General features: G+C 38.6%; 1 pseudogene; it reads left to right on the top strand.

The window, feature by feature from the left end:
- Window positions 1-94: 94 nt before the first annotated feature.
- The window catches only part of LOC103667723, a 38,686-nt pseudogene continuing 18,367 nt past the window's right edge, over window positions 95-20,413 (top strand).

Raw genomic sequence — 20,413 nt, 5'->3', positions numbered from 1 at the left:
GTTCCTCAGCGGGGTCTGCCGATGCTAATGGACTCACAGCAGTGCCTCCTACTTCAGTTACTGCAGGTCTAATTCAGTCATTAACATTTCATTAATGGACGGGCCTCCTAGCTGCCTGCGAGGCTGTGCAGATATTGATGAGCTCCCTGCTAGAAGAAACAAGTCTTTAAGGTGGACTGCTCTAGAAACGGAGTGTCTTAGCGAGGGTTGTGCAGGGACAAACGGGTTGTTTGCTGAGGGTTTGGCTGGGGCGTTAGGTTAAGACAGCACGGAGAATGAAAACGTCCTCTCACCCTCAGCGATTCCAACAGCATTGTATAAATCGAGCACACGTTTCGTTCTAGGATGGATGGCTAATAATCCACACACACCCCCACCCCCGGTAAAACGGAAGTGCCGCGGATACGCCCCCTGTAACAAATCTCAAGCCGATTTCCCGTGGCAGTTTAATCTTTGTTGTTTTGTTACTGTTGTTTTTGTTGTTTTGTTACAAACTTGAAGAAGGAGCTTCATGAAGACCTTGTTTAACCTCTCCGTTCCCACAGCTACTGTCACCATACAAAAACCTCCTCGGTTTAACCGCTCTGGTCACTTTGTCCGCTTTCTCACCTCTGCTCACTCCAGTCGGGCTTTGGTCCTAACCACGGCCCCATCAAGGCGCAATTATCAGGAAACCGGTGATTGCCACGTTGCTAAACCAGTGGTCTCCTCCGCTGGTATTTGTTACTTAATCTTCGAGCAGCATTGAATACAGACCCGGCCCTTATTTCTTTTCTTGGGTGTAATAATCCCACATTCTCTTGATTTCCTTATCATTCTACCAGCTACTCCTCCTTCAGCCTTCTTTACTGGTTTCTTTTCTTCTGCTTAACAGCTGTAGGTTGGAATGCTCCCCACCTTCCATCCCTGGGTGACTGAGTCCAACGCGAAGGTGTTAAGTACCCTTTTGCTGTGCCTGAGATTTACAGATCTAAATTTTTTGCCCCCACCTCCCATCATGATCTTGAGAAAGTTGAGAAGTGGCTTTCATTCTAGCTTTGTCACTAACGTGCTCTGGCACCTGATTTAAGTCAGATCACTTCCCCTAACTTCTACTTTCTTTTTCTGTACAATGAGGTTGTTGAACTATTTGATCTCTAAGGGCTCTTCAAGCTCTAAAATTCTATGACTAGGAGTCTAAGCTTTGTATAAAGCAGGACAATCAGATCTAAGAGTATGAACTGTATCCCCAGTCCTCCTATTAAACAAATTGTTATCTTCCTGTGCAACTGAGAATTGAAATATATTGTATCATACAAATTTCTAATGCAAGTACTTTGTGAAAATTACTAATTTGATAGAACAATTATGCTTGTAATGTAAAATTATTAAGTACAGCCATATTGCTTATAACTGTACATGGAACTTATATTGTTGCAATAAAGTGTGTTTAAATTCCATTACGTAACCTTATTGTATTCTTTAATAGCATTCACAATTTAGATAGGGGAAAAAAAAAAGAAGTAAGCAGTCAAAAAGAGAATGATTGTGGCTACTGTAAATTCTATTGTGATGCTTAAAAAGGATAACTAGTGAGTTTTTCACAACCACCTTTAAATTTTCTTTATGGCTGGCATTACAAAATTGTGTTTATGATAAGCATGGCAACTAGCAGAAGCAGGATTAGGGCTGAGTCACTTCAAAACATATGGAATAAGATAATCCACAGAGAACTTATGCTCTGAGATATGATTTCTGCTTCATAAGTGGGACTTTCATATTTTTGTTTTGCATGGTACTTACAGTCTTCTAGAAATACGTTCTTCAGTTTTAGAAACCATATGAGAACTTATATTTATGCGATGGAGCTAAATATGAGGAAGGAAAAGACTTTTAAAAGTGACATGAACAGATAATCCAGAATAAATGGGTGTATGTGTTTCCTACCGAAAACTGTAACAGTAGGTGAGTTAAGGATGTAGAAGCTGTTCATTTAATATAGGAGAAAATATGTCCAAATGATATGCTAATTGACCAAAGTGTTATTAAACGCACAGATCTAGGGTGCATTGTTCATTTGAGTGGTAACAAACTACGGCTTTAAAGAAAGAAACAAACCAGAGCTTTAAAAAGATGGAATGAATTAAAAAAACCACATAACTCTGCTGAAATATCACAACTTTCTTCTTTGACGATGACCATGTGACCTCAGTTTGATTTTTCTCATCATCGAAATTCTTGTATTCCTTTAAAACACAGAATTCCATAGTCTTCCTATGGCACAAGTAAAGAAAGGGAATACCTCAGTTTCAGCTCATTTTTAGTTTTATGCTTTATATGGAGAAAAACATGTGAAAGACAATTTGATTAGACATTATGTCAAATGTTTATAATAATTACAATCAAGGTTACTGCAGCAAAGAATAATAAACCTGTTGCCTAGTCAATCAATAAAAATGATAATAAATACTCATATGGCTCAAACCACATCTATAATGTAAATCTCTGATACTTGATATTTTTTGGAGACTCATAATTTTAATGAATGCTAACCTAGTCACTTGAACTACATAATACCCACACGTATTTTCCTTTCTTCTGTTGGTCCCTTGCGATGAACCTTCAAAACAACTACAAATGCTCTGCCATGAAAATGTTTTGACAAGTGTGTAAATCTCGGATCCAGCAAAAGGCTTATTTATTGGCGGTGTGAATAAGGTGTAAAAATGAGTCACAAGGAGCTTTCGGTTGTCCGTGTCAGTTCACTTTGATTCAATATGGTCAACTCCCTCGCCAGGATGATTTATTTCCAAATCTCTTTATCCACAGCAAGCGTATGGAGAACCATAAGCCCTCTGCCCAGGAGCCGGGAGCTATGTCTCTCCATCACACACCTGGTTTTTTTGTGAGGGTGTCCTTAAATTGTAGAGTTGCTCCAGATCCTCCTATCGTCAATGTTATTCCAAAATTCTGAAGAAGTGAATGTTGCCACCCTGTCACTTGGGAAGGCATCTCTTCGTCCTTGTGGGAAATGTGAGAACAGTTATTGCGTAGATTTCCTCTTTTACTAACACGGTACTTTCCTATTGCTGATCCTCCAGTCTAGAAATGTGACTCTGTGATGCTCTGCAGAAAGCCATCGGTCTCACATTGTACCTCAGACTACCTTTTCAGATGAACATTATCAGTTCCCAGTCGCTCATGAGGTTCAGCCACCTTGTCTAATTGGTTGTGTCTAGAATGCGGCACATCCTCTCTCCATCCCAGGTGATGGGGCTGAACTTAACGGCAGCTCTGTTTGGAAAACTCATGTCAGCCTGACAAGCTCATCCTCGTACTCTAAGCCTAAATGGTAGTTTCCCAACTACCTTCTTTCTCTTCTGTGGATCCCAAAACATTAGATACATTCTCTCTTTATGTTATTTAGATGTTGCATTAGGATCCTTTATTTGTATACGGACTTCCCTAACTGAACTGGGAACACAGTGTAAGATGAAGGGTCTTTTTTTTTTTTTTTTAACCTTAGTGCCTCCATTGCCTGGAATATTGCCTGATTAAGTAGTAGGAGTTGGATATATTTGGCTTGTTATGAGGAAAGTTTGTGTATCTATTGACTAAAATGGGCATTTAGTAAATATTTTGTGCTATGAACTGAATTATGTTCACCAAATTCAATATGTTGAAGCCCTAACTCCCAGTGTGATGGTATTTGGAGGTGGGGCCTTTGGGAGGTAATTAGGTTTAGATGAGGTCTTGAGGGTGGGGTAGAATTGGTACCCTCCTAAGAAGAGACACCAGACAGCTTGCTCTCCTCTCTCTTCTTTACATGAGGACACAATTACATGAGGACACGTTATATGAGGACATGGCAGCAGTCTGCAAGCCATTAGAGAGCTCTCACCAGAGCCTGAAAGTTCTAGCACTCTGGTGGCAAATTCCCAGGCTCCAGAACTGTGAAAAAATAAACTTCTGTTGTTTAAGGCACCCACTCTATGATACTTTGTCATGGCAGCTTGATCATACCAATATATCGCCACATTTTTCTCTTAGAAAACGATCTCCTTATATTTTAATAAGCAAATTTACCTGTCAGGAAATATACAAAATTTCAAGTGGCGGTAAATTTGGAAACTCCACTGTTATTGTTGTTTTGAATTTGTTTGCTTGATTGTTTTGATTGTGTAATTAACACCATTCGCATCTACTTTTAATTTCTCTAATTATTTTTCTCTACTTTCATAGATTTTGTTGCTATAAACCTTCACTTGGGTAGAAAATATAATACAGAAAATAGTTATCCCCAAATTTTGCCAATATGGATTCAGCCATTAATGTTTTTTGGCATCAGTGTTGTATTTTGAGTGGGGGTCAGTTTTTCACAATTGAAGGAAAGGTTATTCCAAGTTTCTCTCTTGTTACTCATAAGGAAGTCAGTGGGGTTTACTGGGTGGTCCAATGTTATTTGCAATTGGAAACAAAATTTTTCCTATCTTCTATGGACTATGAACTTATGCCTGGAAGATGGGAGTTGATTTACCTTTATCATGTTCACTTTGTAGCACTGAAAATGTTATTAGTGGTCATAAAATTACCTAATTCTATCTGTGTAGATTATTTAATTAAATCACCCCCTGAGCCAGAAATTCTGCAGGTTAACTATATGCTGTGTGAGAAAATATTTCTTTTTATTTGGTCTGTATTTATTGCCCTTTAAATCCAATGAGGGTCCCTTTGCTCTCATATTCCACACTGCGGTGAGGAGGAGGGAATGATCAACTGTCATTTGACTCTGAAGGTCTGACTCAGCTCTTCCCATGCAACTGGTCTCAGACTCATTTGTTTTGTATTTTAAAATACAGAATCTGTCTTCTCTCCACCTCCAGTTATTTTTAATATTTTCTTTACTCTCCCAATTATTGTTGGTATTATCTTCACTCTTTNNNAGTGATGCTACAGGTTTAAATAAATATATTCCCTAAAACATTGGGAAATAATCATCCAGGAAGGGAGGAATCCCTGGAGCTACGAAATAGACCCCGCACAGGAAGTGGACATGATACCCTGTTAATCACTTCACTTCAGCTGTGCCTGGAATGAGTCAGGGTGAACAGGTGGAATTAGTCAGGTGTTAGGATTTCCTGTTTGATTCCCAGATGGGTATTTCTCTAGATTCACTGCTGCATGGGCAGTGGGTTCTGTCAACTAGAGAATTCTTAACTAGAGCATGATAGGATATTTGTTTAAACTTTGTTCTCAAAAGTGATTAAACAGAAGTCAAGAGCACAGGGAAAGAATTACTAATTAGATTAAATAATTGTCCTTAAAAATCATTGAACATTTATATTTTTGACATATTGGTAAGCATTCATACTTGTAGGATTTTAGAGAAGGAAGATAGACTGTATTCATTTGATACTATGACCAGTTTTTTAAAATATTATCCATGTTGGCCGACTCAGGATCCTATCCAGAGAATCCATGGATTATCTCAATGGCTTATATAAAAATATTAAAAGGGGGGTGCCTGGGTGGCTCAGTTGGTAAAGCATCTGCCTTCGGCTCAGGTCATGATCCCGGAGTCCTGGGACCGAGCCCTAAGTCAGGCTCCCTGCTCAGCAGGGAGACTGCTTCTCCCTCTGCCCCATGCCCCACTCATGCTCCCTCTCTCCCTCTCTCTTGCTCTCATTCTCATTCTCTCTCTCAAATAAGTAAATAAAATCTTTAAAAAAAATATTAGAAGGAAGAGAAAAATGATCACACTGAAGAAAATTCTGACAAATGAAAGAAACAATAACCTTAGCCTATGCCTGAAAAAAATACTTAATATGGCTTAGTAGCTAAAATCCCGTGCACTGGGGTCAAACTACCTGGGTTAAAAGCCAGGCCGTACATAATGTGTGATATTAGGCAAATTACTTAACCTTTCTGTTTCTCAGTTTTCTAATTTTAAATAATGTTGACTTTAATATTATTCACATTATAAGATATGGGTGTAAAAATATGTTAATATTAATGTTCTTAAAGTTCTATCTTGCATAGGCCAAAACCAATTTCTCATTCAAGTACCAAAAGATATTGCTTTTAAGGATGCAGAGTATGAATCTTTGAAGTATTGTACAAGTTAGCTATTGCTGCTTAATAAATATCTCAAAACATTACTGTCTCAATACAACAACCATTTGTTGTTTCTTACATGCTCTAGGTAGGCTGGAGATTGGTTCATCTCTGCAGGGATCTGCTGGGCTCCATGAGTCCCTCATGTATCTGTGGTCAGCTGTTTAGCAGTTTAGGGGTTGCTTGATATAGAAGTCTGTTAGCATGGATAATTGATCTCTGCCCTGCCTGTTCTCTCATCTTTCACATCTCCTGATGTAGCAGGCTTCCAAGGGAGTACATCGAAATTTACAAGCAGTTTTTTAGGCCTTTGCTTATATAAAGCCTGCTAACGTCTTTTTGACCAAAGTTTAGGGGCCAAGCACAGAACACCCCAAGATGGGCCACTTCGGCATGAACATTATTTTGAGTTAAAAGCAATACAACTTACCATGCTCAGGAAAAGTTCTTTATCTCCCCCTCAACTGCCTGCTTTTATCAAAAAGAGAGCTATTAACAGAAATTCCTCTTTACCTAAGAAACGTATCTACATAACAGGGAAAACGTTGATTTCCTAGCATCTCCTTTCACCTTCTTGCTAATGGTCTTTCTCCCCTTTGAATCCTCAGACCCCCACCCTTCTCCTTAGCACATATAAGCACCATGTTGCCTGTCTCTAGAATTTCTATGACTGTGTGGATTCCTTGTACTCACCCTATTAAATTTGATTTTCTCCTGTTAATCTGTTTTACATCAATTTGATTCTTAGTCCAGATAGAAGGACCTGGAAATGTAGGATAAATTCTTCCTCCCCAACAAAAGCAAATCACGTGTCTATGCCCCGATTCAACGAATAGGCAAATAGACCCCAGATCTTTTCAGAGGAAATGTAAAGGGCATGAATATAGGGATGGGTAAAGTATTCAGGTCATCAGTACTATCAGTCTACCACAGCTATGTACCCAATACCTATGTTTAAGAAGTACAATTCATTGCAATGATTCAATACTGTCCTTCAGTATCCCCCAAATTTAATTGTACTTCCTAGCCATGAACATTCATTCATCAAATCTGTTTGGAACTCTGAGAAACAAGGAAGAAAAGGAAAAACAAAGGAAAAATAATGAGAGATTGGAAAGAGTTGTAAGACAGGGTAGTGTTTTTCTTTTTGTTCAGAAGTAAAAGGGTGAAATTGCCTAGGAGAAAACAATTCCTCTCATATCACTTTTACACACCGTCATAATAATATATATACCAGAAGCACTAAACCCAATAAAAACATAACAGTCACTTAATCATTTACCAAGACTGGCTCTTTGCATTATCCCATCTCATTAAATTTTTCAATATTGCTTTTAATAGTACCTTTGTGATTTAGAAAAGAGTCTGACTTCTGGTGTCTCAGATGGTCAGAGGGCCACTATACTGTATTTGGTTTACCAATTATACTAACAAGTGGATAAATGGAAGAGTGGATGGATGGTTTTGTGGGATTCTGGAATTGTTATTTAAGTCATTTATATTTGGTTTTACTCTGCTATTATATTTCTGATTTAAAATTCCAGGAGGCTGTGGTTTTGCTGGGTATCATTAGGATGGCTTACATTTAGTTTCAGTCTTTTCCCAGAATCTTTACTCACAGTTTCTTGCTTTATTCTACTTTTATTTTTTTAAGTTTTATATGTCTTCGGTTATTCTGATTTCACTCTCTAATTATACCTTTCCCAGTTGTGCTCAAGCTAAGAGTGTACCATCCTCTCTCCGCGGAATGTGTCAGACCTCCCCGTATCGACTATGAAACATCACCTACTCACACAAAAACAAGGAGGAATCCCTTGGATTCTCTTTGAGCTGCACCTACAAACATATTGAGCAGGATCATTTAGCAGCAGGTTTCAGCCTTTAACTCTCTCATTCTGAAGCAATAGCACCACATTTGGAAGATGAAGGGTTTAATTTCCAAAGACTTGCATGACTCCCAATCTTCTTAGTTTGGGATTTGCATGAAACGCTCCCTGTGACTTTGAATGTAAGTTTCAACAAAACTGAATTGTGCAAGTATAAAACATTTAGAGATGACAATAAACAAAGACATATTTATGGTAGGTTCTTATGAATTCATATGAATAGCTTTATGATAAGAAAGGCAGTGTTAAGGTAAAATTGAATTTTATAAAAAAACTCATTTTGAATAAACCCAAAACTCCTTGTTTGAAATTACATGTATATTTGTTACCTGGTGTCAGGGAAGACCAATCCGAAAAAACTCAGCAACCACATTTGATTTTTGCATCCTTGGGTCCCCAATATTGAAATTTTGGGAAGCAAGAGTTTAGTTTCGAAACCAGTGTTCCAAATGAAATCTTTTCTGTCCTCATAAGAGTGTACATTTTTATGATACTGCGTTTTTATTGTAATGTGTTACAATTCTTTACTCTATAACATGGTAGTTTGCCCACTGAAAATAAGAGAAAATATTCTCATTCTAGGCTCAGCTAGAATGTGTTTAGAGATTATATTCAAACCTGGCACCCTCTTAGCACTAACAATTTCCTTTCTTCATCTAAATTCTCCTGGGAGAAACGTAAATGGCAATGGATACAGCAGCAGTTGGAGCTAATGTACTGATGGCTGCGGGAACCGTTACAACAGTGAGCCCCTCAGCTAGAACATTCGATTCAAACACCATTTCTGGAGAAAAATGGGCATTTCATGGAAGACAATTATTAGACAGGAACTGGATTATATTCATGGTAAAACAAAGCAGAAAATATGCTAGTTAACTAGTGGTGTGTCTTTCCTTTAGAAAACTTGACACACTATAATAATGTGTGTGTGGTGTTTATGCTTAGAGTACACACAAGTGATATGTATTATATACATTTATAATCTCCCTGTGACTCCCTTTCCTCATCTGAAAAAAAGGGAAATTTAAAGTGCTTATCCCCCAATAAATAAATACATACATACATAAAAAGTGCTTATCCCCTAGAGTTATTGTGTAGATTAAATGTGTTATTACCTAAATTTGAGAAACTAACTCTTAAATTGAACAATGTCCACCAGTGTCTGGCATATAGTTAGTGTTCAACAAACATTTGCTATTATATTTTTTATTGTTAACATCATTATTCTATACATATATAATAAAATTAAGGTTCGATTCATAATTTTATAAATAATTCAATTGATTCATTGATTGAGCTCTCTTAGGTATTAATTTCACTTAAAAATATTAAAACAAAATTTTATAAAGCAAAACATACCAAAACATAAATAGTTCCACATCTAGAAAAACGTGTACATAAAGGAAGATTCTCCCCCTTCACTCCTGCCATGTATGCATAATAATACCTAATTCATTGGGCTTTGAGTATTTGGTTTGTTTGGTAATTAATCACTGTATTCTAGAGATACAGAAAACGTGTATTTTGACTCATTTCAAGTATGTTTTCATACCTGATATTGTGTAGGAATCCACATTCTCGTAAGTCCATTAAGAAGTTAATTATAAAATTAGCTATTTCACAATTGTTGCAGTTACCCCATTTTAAAAATAGTGTTTCAGAGGTGCCTGGGTGGCTCAGTATGTTAAGCATCTGACTCTTGATTTCTCCCCAGGTCATGATCTCTCAGGGTCCTGTGATCAAGCCCAGCGTGGGACTCTGTGCTCAGCGGGAAGTCTGCTTTTCTCTCTTTCTCCCTCTCTCTCTCCTCTCTCCCTCTGCCCCTTCCCCCACTCTTGCTCTTTCTCTCTAATAAATAAATCTTTTAAATAAATAAATAAATAATAAACAAAGTGTATCAATTGTAATTCAATAAAGAACACCAAAAGTCCTACTGAATATCTGTTGACTACAAGAAACACCAATAGTAAAAGAGAAGGAAGCTCAGCAATTATCGGAAATGATGAGAGAAAAACTAAGACGACCACTATTCCGATAGAAATCAACCAGGAAAGGATTGTGATTTGGCCCCCTGTAGACTGATAATACAAAGGCGGCCGAGTAGAAACTGGGCTAGAATTCTTTGATACACCTGCAAAACACCAATGTTCTTCAGAGTAAACATCTTCTAGTGATATGTATGACAGGCAAAACCACAAAAACACAAATTCTCATGTTACACAGTAACAGGAACCATTTTATTATCAACTGAAAAATCTGCCCTTTGAGATTTATGCCTATACTTATAGGCTTGCATTTGATGCTTTGCATTTGCCAAATATCTTCTTTAACTAGAATTCTCCCAGAAGTTGACAGAAGCTTAAATGTTTATATCATGAAGAGACCTAATATTATCATACTCAATATATTACGTAGATTTTTGTTAAAACTGCAGCTATAATTTGTTATATTCTTCCCTCTAGTCATCACTCTCATCAGTCCGTTTCAGTTTTTCTGTCCTTCTCTCCCACCTTAAGACACTGTAAGAAGCTTTCTCTATGAGACAATGGCCTCATCTCTTACATATGAGTAGAAGATGAAAAAAATATGATTTTGTTTCTTACTGTATTTACTTAGAAGTGTGTACTAGTTACTATGGCTGCATAACAAATCACCCCACAACACTACTCTAAGACAATCACTTACACTCACAGTGAGAATTTGTACAGGTAAAGTAGGATGGCTTGTCTCTCTCTCTGCTCCGTGTTATCTGGTTCCTTAGCAGGAAAATTCAAAAACTGGGTGCTGGGGAAATCATCTGAAGGCTCACTCTCTCGTTCACGTAACTGATTGGAGTTCAGTGCTGGCCAGTGATTCGGGGGCTCATTTCCTATCTACGTAGGCATCTCTTAGGGTGTGTGAATTTGGGCTTCCTCACAACATAGTGATTGGATTCCAAGGATGAGCGTCTGGAGAAAGAAAGTAAGGTGGAGGCCAGATTGCTGTTTGGGACCTAATCTTGGAAGTCACAGAGCATCCTTGAGCTGCATTCTGTTTGTTAGGGCAATCACAAAGTCCTGCTCAATTTCAAGAGGAGAAGAAATAAATAATGTTTTCTGATAGAGAGAGCAAGATTCTAGAAAAAACACGTGGGATTAGAAATAACGCTGTGGACATTTTTCTGGAATACAATCTGCCATTGAGAATTTAAGATTTTTAGGGGAGATTTGCCAGTGAATAATTCTTCATGTGTAAACCAGATTCTTACTTTTTAGGAAGCTAGGTCCCAAGCAAGCCCCGCTTTCCTGATAGGTATACAGACCTTCACAAACATTAATTAAGTACTTATCAAGAATAACACATTGTGCTACATAATTTAGGAAATACAAAGAACTCACTGCTTAGTAAGGGGAAAAGTGAGTGAATTGGTATAAATTAAGTGTTGAATTTAGGTGAGAATGGGAAAGAGGAAGATTAACTGTATCTGGGAACCTGCGGGAAGTTTTATCCTGACTTGACTCCTGATGCTTAGGTAGGACTGTTGTGGCAGAGAGAAAAAAGAATGTTAGTGCTAAAGAAAAGAACTTAAGGAAAAGTAGCAACGTGAGAAACAAAGGTATCTTCAGGTAACATTCATTGGGCTGAAATTGTAAGTAGAGAGGAAATACCAAAAAGACAACTAGAAGGTTTGAACTAGATCATGGAGGTCTTAACTCTGTAGAGACAAGGAAGTAATTAAAATTAGTTTTGAGAAGGAAAATGACAATCGAAATTATGCTTTGGGAAGGATCCTCTTATAGAACTATGTAGACAGGGGGAGACAGGAAATGATTGTCAGGCAATGGTAAATCTTGTCCAGTAGAAATGAGAGTCTGGAGTAAAATAGATCCGGAGGTCACTAAAAGAGGGTATAGGTGTGAGAAGTTTTTACAAAGTAGAGATGATGGGACAGTATGCATAACTGAATTTATGGACAAACGATTGTACGTGGATTATAATGAAGAGAAAACTCCCTATTTTAAAACCAAGGACACCTGGATTCTGGAAAGGGCAATAATAGTTAACAGAACAGGAAGCAGGAAGAGATTTGGAGAAATAAGATCATTTTTAGGTAAGTTGATTTTATAAGTTTCAGGTATCAATGCATAGTGTCCAGAAGATAAATGGAAATCTGGTGCTTAGAAAAGTCTGAACTAGAGGAAAAGCAGTATGAGTAGCAACCATGGGTATGGACGACGTTAGTAGGAAAAAGGGGAATCTGAGAAGAGTCTAGTATTGAATCTTACTGGACTCACTTTGTAACATCAAGGGACATGAAGAGAAGGCAATAAACAAGCAGCTGAGGGGAGACCCAGAAACCACACAGACGGTGAGAGAAAAAGAGCACCTTTTCAACATTTGGGGAGTCGGCAATGTCAGCCTGGCAGAGATCATTCTATACAAGGAGGGAAATGTTCTCCTCAAATTGTATGTGGTTCCATGCCCCATTTTTCTCCCCCTGGAGCAATGGTCTTCCGCTAGGAATGATTTGCCTCTCCTTCCTAGGCCGTCGGGTACTATCTGGAGAGATATTTGATACTTACGACTGGGAGGGTGCTACTGGTACCTAGTGGGTAGAGGCAAGGGAAGCTGCTAAGCGTCCACAGAGCACATCCGCAACAAAAAATGACCTGCCCCGGGATGTTACTATCGTAGCCCCTCCTTCACGGTTTGCTTTCTGTGGTTTCAGTTACCTGTGGTCAACCGCGTGGAAGCAAAGGATCCTTTTTCTGATGTATTGTCAGAATGTCAACAGTATCCTAACGCTGCGTCACAGTGCCTACATCGTTGGCCTCGCTTCGCTTCATCACGCAGGCATTGTATCATCTCACATCATGACAAGAAGTAGAGTACAGTACCATGAGATATTTTGAGAGAGGAGAGCAAACACATTCACACAACGTTTATTACAGTGTATCGTTAGAGTTGTTCTGTTTTATTATTAGTTATTGTGGTTAATCCCTTACTGTGCGTTATTTAAAAAGTAAACTTTATCATAGGTATGAATGTATAGGAAAAACACAGTATCTATAAGCTTTAGTAATATCCATAGTCAGGCATCCCCTGGGTGTCTTCAAACATATCCCCCATGAATAAGGAGAGACTATTACAGGGTTCTAGATCCTGTTGAGCTCAGTTTACCATAAAAGTGAGGTTTCTATCCCTTTTCAATTTTCCAGCTCTCTCCAAATCAGGGAGAGTCCTCAGAATGCCAACATTTTTATGGTACCTCATAATTTTAAAAGTGGGCCCAACACTCATTTTTTCTTCATAGACTAAGTAGTAGCAACAAATCCTGTATGTTTCCAACACTAAATGTCAGGTCTATTTAAGAATCATGAACAGGGTTATATTTACCTTGTCTAATCCAATGTGGATTTTTCAGTGCACAGCTGGAAAGCCGGTCTGCTGTAGGTTTGTATGTTACAGGTTAATGTTCATTTTAAATGCATTAAAAAGTTACTTAAATTAAATACATCTTAAAGCCTATTTGCTAAGGTCCGTGAATGAAATATACAAAACTTAGCAAAATGTTTTTTTTTTTTTCAAATCTACTCTCTAAGGCATTTATATTTTTAGAGTAGTCAAAAAAAAAAAAAGATGTTTGTGGGAAAAATCCATTGTGGGAGAACCTGACATTCTGATAACAGCAATTTTTCCCCCAAATGCATATCTTAAAAATAATTTCTGACACATGTGGTTCTTCTCTCAACAGTGACCAATTTTTAAAGGGCGTAATATCACTTGTTTCATCTTCACATGAAGCAAACTTCTTAAATTTACTACCTACATGGTCAAATATCTTTCAGAGGATGTTGATTTATTTATGTAAAAAGCAAGATAATACAAAGTGGCACTGGGGAATTATTTCCCTTCTGCCCTGGGCCTTTGAATCATAGGCTACATCATGCTGCTCAGCTGTTGACTCTGGACAGAGTCCAGAACAGCACAGTACTGTGAAAGATGCCAAAAAGATACACCGCCCTATAGCAAATGAAGTAAGAGTTATCTTCTCTGCAAACACAAGAGGATAAGAGATGATTTGTATTGCAGTTGATATGCAGAACATTCATCTTTAATTTTCAGTGTAGGTCAGGGGCACTTTTAGTTCAAAGGATGGCATATTGCTCTCCTAGGAAGGGAAAGGAAGGAAGACACTTAGAAAACACTTATGCCCATCTTGGCTGACTGAATCCTAACATGTTTAAGCACACAATACCAATTTCTTCCTTTTCTTCATGACTTAGTCATCCTCGCAGAAAGAACCAAGGATTATCGCAAAGGAGAAAAACACAGATTCCTTCTACATGGCCATGTGGCGCACCAATAATCCACTGTCTAATGTCCTTTTAGTAGCATCCTGTGCATTGAGACTACACAGGTAATAAAATCGATGTGCTCTTCGTGTTCCGTGGTGAAAGCAGCAGTACGCTGGCACTTCCAGAACTTGTTCATGGTTTCGACAGCTAGTAGAGTTGTTGTTTGCTTTATTAGCTTCCCAGGGCTAGGGAAGTTGCCAGGTATTGCAGCTGTGCACAAGGATGGAGTCTTATTTTACAGGAGAGACATTCCATGGAATTTCATGGAAATTTCATAATGGAGAAATACTTGGCACTTTGGGAAGAAAGTATTTGTTTTTTATTTTCTTGGCAGAGCTCCTTCATGATAATAAAGTACCCAGAAAGCAGTGCCTATGTGGGTTTCAAGTCATTCTAGGTCTCAATACTTTGCAAGGTCATCACAGCCATTTTATTAAGATGTATGCTTCTCCCAAGTTTAGATGATCTGATCAGGAATAGTGAATAAACTGTTAAGCTCACTCTATTTTGAGTCGAATGAAGAGTAAAAAATCCAATGACTGGATTACCAAGTAAATCCAAGGAGCCCACAAACTATGCTTGAGCCATACTGGATTCATTTCTGAAGGATAAATTCTAGCATTTATTTTGGACCTGAAAAATAAATAATTTAATATAAAGTCAAACAAAAAAATAAGGAGAGATTTTGGGGGGTATTTATCCAGAATTAGTTGTATAAATATTCAGTGCAGAATAGAATAATGTTTTAGGAAGCTGTTATGATTGCTAGTGGGTATCGAGCCCAGTGAAGTTTAAGATGAAAAGTTTGTGATGTAAGAAATAACAATTTAGGAGAAATTGTAGGGGCCAAGGAACGGCCACCCCAAAATGGGGTGAACATTTGGTATGAACATTATTCTAAGTTAAGAATGATCCAAACCCAGCGGATTCAGAAAAAGCTCTTTACCTCCCCCTCAATTGCCTGCTTTTATCAGAAAGAAAGCTATTAACAGAGATTCCTCTTTACCTACGGAACTAATCTGCATAATAGAGCAACCTTTGTTTTCTGAACATCTCCTTTTACCTTCCTTAAGGGTCTTTCTCCCCTTTGTATCCTCAGGCCCTCATCCCTCTCCTTAGTTCATCTGAGCTTTGTGTTTTTGCCAGTCTGTCTTTGGAATTTCCATGCCTGTGTGTATTCCTCATATGTACAGTATTACATTTGATTTTCTCCTGTTAAGCTCTCTCATGTCAATTTGATTCTAAGTCCAGCTAGAAGGACCTTGAAGGGCAGAAGAAATTCCTCTTCCCCAACAAAATCTCTCTTGGAATTTTTGAATATGGTTTACTACTTGGGACTTAACATCCTTTTTGACCTTTATAAGCTGTGACATTAGACAAAAAATATGCCTCTGTATCTGAAACATCTTCACATTTTCGCTAAGATTTCATGCTCATGTCATATAAGGGAATAAGTTTATTCAGGCATTTGGCACATAAAATGAATTCAATAAATGGTAGCAAATATTAACTTTTTTCTTTATGGAATGCTGAGAAGAACAACATGGGCAAAGCTAATGCTGAATAAATCTTTTCCTACCCATGTTCATTACTAAATTAAATCCTACTCTGACTTCCATACCCATACTCCTCACTATTCCACACTGCCAAGTAAATTTTTAAAAAAATAGATTTGCTTTTGGGGGGATAAAATTGGTTACTCATAAATTGAGATATAAATTGTACATCCATCTGAAAACATAACATAGCCATAGTGTTGTTTTTCTTAACGCTAAGACACCTGTAAACTAATAGATACTTGCTGTGATATTGTGATTTATAATAAGACATATATATTGGTATTTGTCCCTAGTTACAGCACACAATTCCTAAAACCCTTGGAATTTCCTGAGTAATGAGAGCAACAAAGGTGCTTTTTATTATGCAAATGCGGTGAGTTTTGCACCTAAGGATGGACTTTGGTTGCCAGGATAACCTTGTGATATTTTTTAAGATTTTATTTATCTATTTAGAGAGAAGCCCTCTAGGTTCAATCAGTCGTCAATGGCCAATGATTTCATCAATAATATCTCTATAATGAGTTCTCCATAAAAAAACAAAAGATGAGATTTGGAGAGAGGAGGTGGAACCAGAACGATTCCACTTGACACCATGCTACCCCCAAACACCAGGGGGACAAAAGCTTCTTTGTTTGGGAACTTGCCCTATGTTATCTCTTCATCTGGCCTTTGATTTACATCCTTTAATATATTTTGTGATAAACCAATAATCTAGTGAGTAAACAGTTTCCTGAGTTCTGTGAGCAGCTCAGCAAATTGATCAAACTCAATGTGGGGCCATGGAAACCTCTGATCTATACTCGGTTGGTCAGAGCACAGGTAATAACCTGGGCTGGCAACTGGCATCTGAAGTGGAGAGGGGTCTTGTGGGACTGAGTCCTTAACGTGTGGAATCTGATGCTGTCTCTGGGGAGATAGTGTCCGAATCAAGGTGAATTTTAGAGCATCGGGTTGATGTCATAGCATTGCTTGGTAGTGTAGGAAAACCACACACACGCACACACGCACGCACACACACACTTGTGCGCACACACTAGAAAGTGGTACCAGAATATCATACTTGCAATACTTGCTAATGTTATTTAGGGCAACTTCAGAGGATCATTTTCAATATACTATTTTGCTGAAATTCTTGAAGTTGGAGTTAAAAAAAAAACTCAAGGTACCCGTGAGGAAGGTAGAGATGGAAAAGATGAAGAAAAACAAAGGGCAAAAATTTGAAGCAAACCAATGACAGACAGTAAACAAAGAAATCTCTATCTTTTTTGTATGTCCTTACTAAAAAATCCTGTTAACTACAGCTAATTTCAAAATTCTTTTTTTTAAAGATTTCTTTTATTTGAGAGAGAGAGAGAGAGAGAGAGAGAAAGCAGGGGGAGGAGCAGAGGGAGAGGGAGAGGGAAAGAATCCTAAGCAGACTCCCCACTGAGCCTGGAGCCCAATGTGGGACTCCATCTCAAGACCCTGAGATCATGACCTAAGCTGAAATCAAAAGTTGGATGCGTACCTGATGCTTAATGGATGTTTAACCCAAGTGCCCCTCAAGATCCTTATTTAAGAGCTATCCAGCAGGAGGAGATCTGGGAAAAATATAGTTGTAGCTTGTAGATTCCTGAAGACCACATTAAAGTCAGCAATTCTTCTCTGTCCTACCAGAAAACAGCATTCCCTAGTGGTCAAAGAGATAAGATCCAAAATTCTGTTGTAAAGCAGTTATTTAAAACGTAAAGATCATGTTCTCCTTCAGTGTAACTGCTATTCAGTATTGAAGTCTACTTTCTTCTCTATATTATACTCAACACTGAAGATAAAAAGATACATTACACAGAATTCTTACTCAAAGAATTCATGGTCTTTTCAGGGAGATGAAAACATCATCAGTTGGAGAAAATTGTGTATACCGGGATCCCTGGGGTGAGGAGGAAGGCAGTCCAGCCTTTCAGGGCTACTTCCTTCCAAAGAGGTCAGAGTGGTAGAATAAAGTGCCCTTTTCCTGTGCTATCTGTGTGTCCAGAGCTGGGCAGGGCATGTAATAGGAAGGTCATCTGTGGAAGAAGTTGAGGCTGAGTATCTCAGTATGATGTTGAAAAAGGCAAAAATAGAGTCATATAAGCTATTCCTCTTTGGAGCCCTTATATCTCAGAAACATTACTAAACTTATGAAAAGGCAAATATACTTGGATCTCTACTGCAAGTCATGGATTTGTGGGCTAAACTTTGAACCAAGCCTTGACCGAGGACAGAATGATGCAGTCTATAGAGGCCTGTGGAATAGAGATGGACCTCCAATAGGGTAACACGACTCCATTGACATACAATGTGCTCATAGCACTGACAGAAGAAATTAGAAAATGTTAGTGGGGTTCAATAAAGACCAGGTAAGTGGGAAGGGGAAAGAAATCAAGGAAGGCTTCAGGGAGGAGGTAATACCTGAGAGGAATCTTAAAGATAAAACAGGAGTTTTTAAGGATAGATCAGGCATTCTAAGCAGAGACATAGGAAGGGGGAAAGAAATGGCCTGTGGTTATTAAGGTAGGTATGATGTATTTCCAACAGAGACAGCTGTGGAGATAAAAGTCAGATCGTAAGAGATCTTATGTCTATTGTTAGGGAACTTGAATTTTATCTCTCAATCTGTAGGAAACACTGAAATCTTTTAAACAAGCGATTGATATGTTTTTAGAGTGGGGATGGGCTTGCAGTTCAGCCTACAAAACTTGTGTAAGCCATAGTATGCCTGAAGCCTAGGACTGGTGATGGTACATCAATCAAGGGCAGCAAACAGACATCACGATTTCAACAAATCTCATCATCCCCCAGAGGCCTTAATAAGTTCCTGTCATCAGAGCCATTCCAGCAGCTGTGTTGTGTAAACAATGTGTCTATGGCAAAATGTTTTGGAGTTCAATAGCAGTTTTCCCCACTCTGCAGTAGGGTAGGGGTATTTAAATGTACTGTTGTCCTTTCCCCCAACATATTTTTGGTGGTGGAAATGGGAATAATTCCAGAAGCTTAAGACATGGCTACACCTAGTCAAGGGCTAATGGATTCAGAAAGTTCCAAATAAGGGTCTTGGAAGTGAGTTGTGAGAAAGCAGGCTTTTCTGCCAGTGGCTCCCCTGTCCATTCCCCAAAATGCTGAGTGCGATCGTCAAAAGATGAACTCTGTTCTCTCCTGCCTACTACTGTTGCCTGAAGCATCTTCACTGGCTTTTTTTCCTAGGGTTACCTTTGTGCACATGTATATTTATATTTATTTCTATACGTTCCCTAGGAAAGTTGGGGAATTGATGAAGAGTTAAAAGCACATTATTTTTCTTTTTTTGTCATTTTCTATTTTCTCTCTTTTTACTTACAATTGGTTTTCTTAAAATTACAACATTATGGGGTGCCTGGGTGGTGCAGTAGTTAAGCGTCTGCCTTCGGCTCAGGGCGTGATCCCAGCGTTCTGGGATCGAGCCCCACGTCAGGCTCCTCCACTAGGAGCCTGCTTCTTCCTCTCCCACTCCCCCTGCTTGTGTTCCCTCTCTCGCTGGCTGTCTCTGCCAAATAAATAAATAAAAAATCTTTAAAAAAAACAATTACAACATTATATTCCAAAAGCTAACTAAAGTGTGTGTGTTGGGGGGACAGAGGATGGAGTTTTAGTTTTCTGGTGGATAGCAGGGCAGGGCCCCTGGAAAGAAATGGGGCTTGAGCAAAGGCAGTGGCTGACAAAGATGACTGGCTGGAGAGTGACGGGATGAGTGAGAAGCAGCGGACGTATTGACGTGCCTCTCATTCAAACTTCCTTTCAGGCTCCTTGTCAGGACGCTTTTCCAAATATTGTGTCTATTTTGTTTTTGTATTCCTAGTTCTAGCACAGAGTTTATGGCATAGTTGCACTCAATAAATAAAAAAATGAGTGGAAAAACTTTCCTTTCACTATGATCTGAGTGTTTGTGTCATCTCAAAATTCGTATGTTAAAGTACGAACCTCTAAGATGATGGCGTGCCTGTGAGAATGGCTTAGGTCGTGAGGATGGAGCCCCCACAAATGGGATCAGCGTTCTTTAAAAGAGACCCCAGATATCCTTCCCCTCATGTGAAAGCACTTGGTTATTATTGTTGTGCTGGGCTTTCAATTGAGGATGAATGGCAGAAATATGGAGCCAAATATAAGAGATTGGAAGAGAGATGTTGGTTATTTATTTCCCCACCGGATGTCTGGGACATCTGGCTGTCCATGGTTCCATCTCTCCTTGGAGTCCAGTAATACTCCCCCTTCCCTTCTCTCCTTCAGGCCTAGGATTAGCAGTGGCTTCCCCTTGTTCAAATGTAGCCAGCACCTCAAGCACCTTAGCTGGTTGCCTTCGTCCTGGTCTTTCTATTAAACTGCTCTCAGTTAAACTATTTTGAATATACTGTGTGTTTCTTGCTGGCATCCTGCTTGATAGAACAGGGGATTCTAAACCATGAGGAAAAAGAAGGGATATGTGACAGATCTTCAAAAAAGGACCTCAAATATAGGTAGAAAACCCTTCAAAAGGCCCACAGAA

This window comes from Ursus maritimus, unplaced genomic scaffold (assembly GCF_017311325.1).
Source record: "Ursus maritimus isolate PB19 unplaced genomic scaffold, ASM1731132v1 scaffold_1, whole genome shotgun sequence".
NCBI lineage: Eukaryota > Metazoa > Chordata > Mammalia > Carnivora > Ursidae > Ursus > Ursus maritimus.
This window is presented reverse-complemented; position numbering and strand designations above follow the sequence as displayed.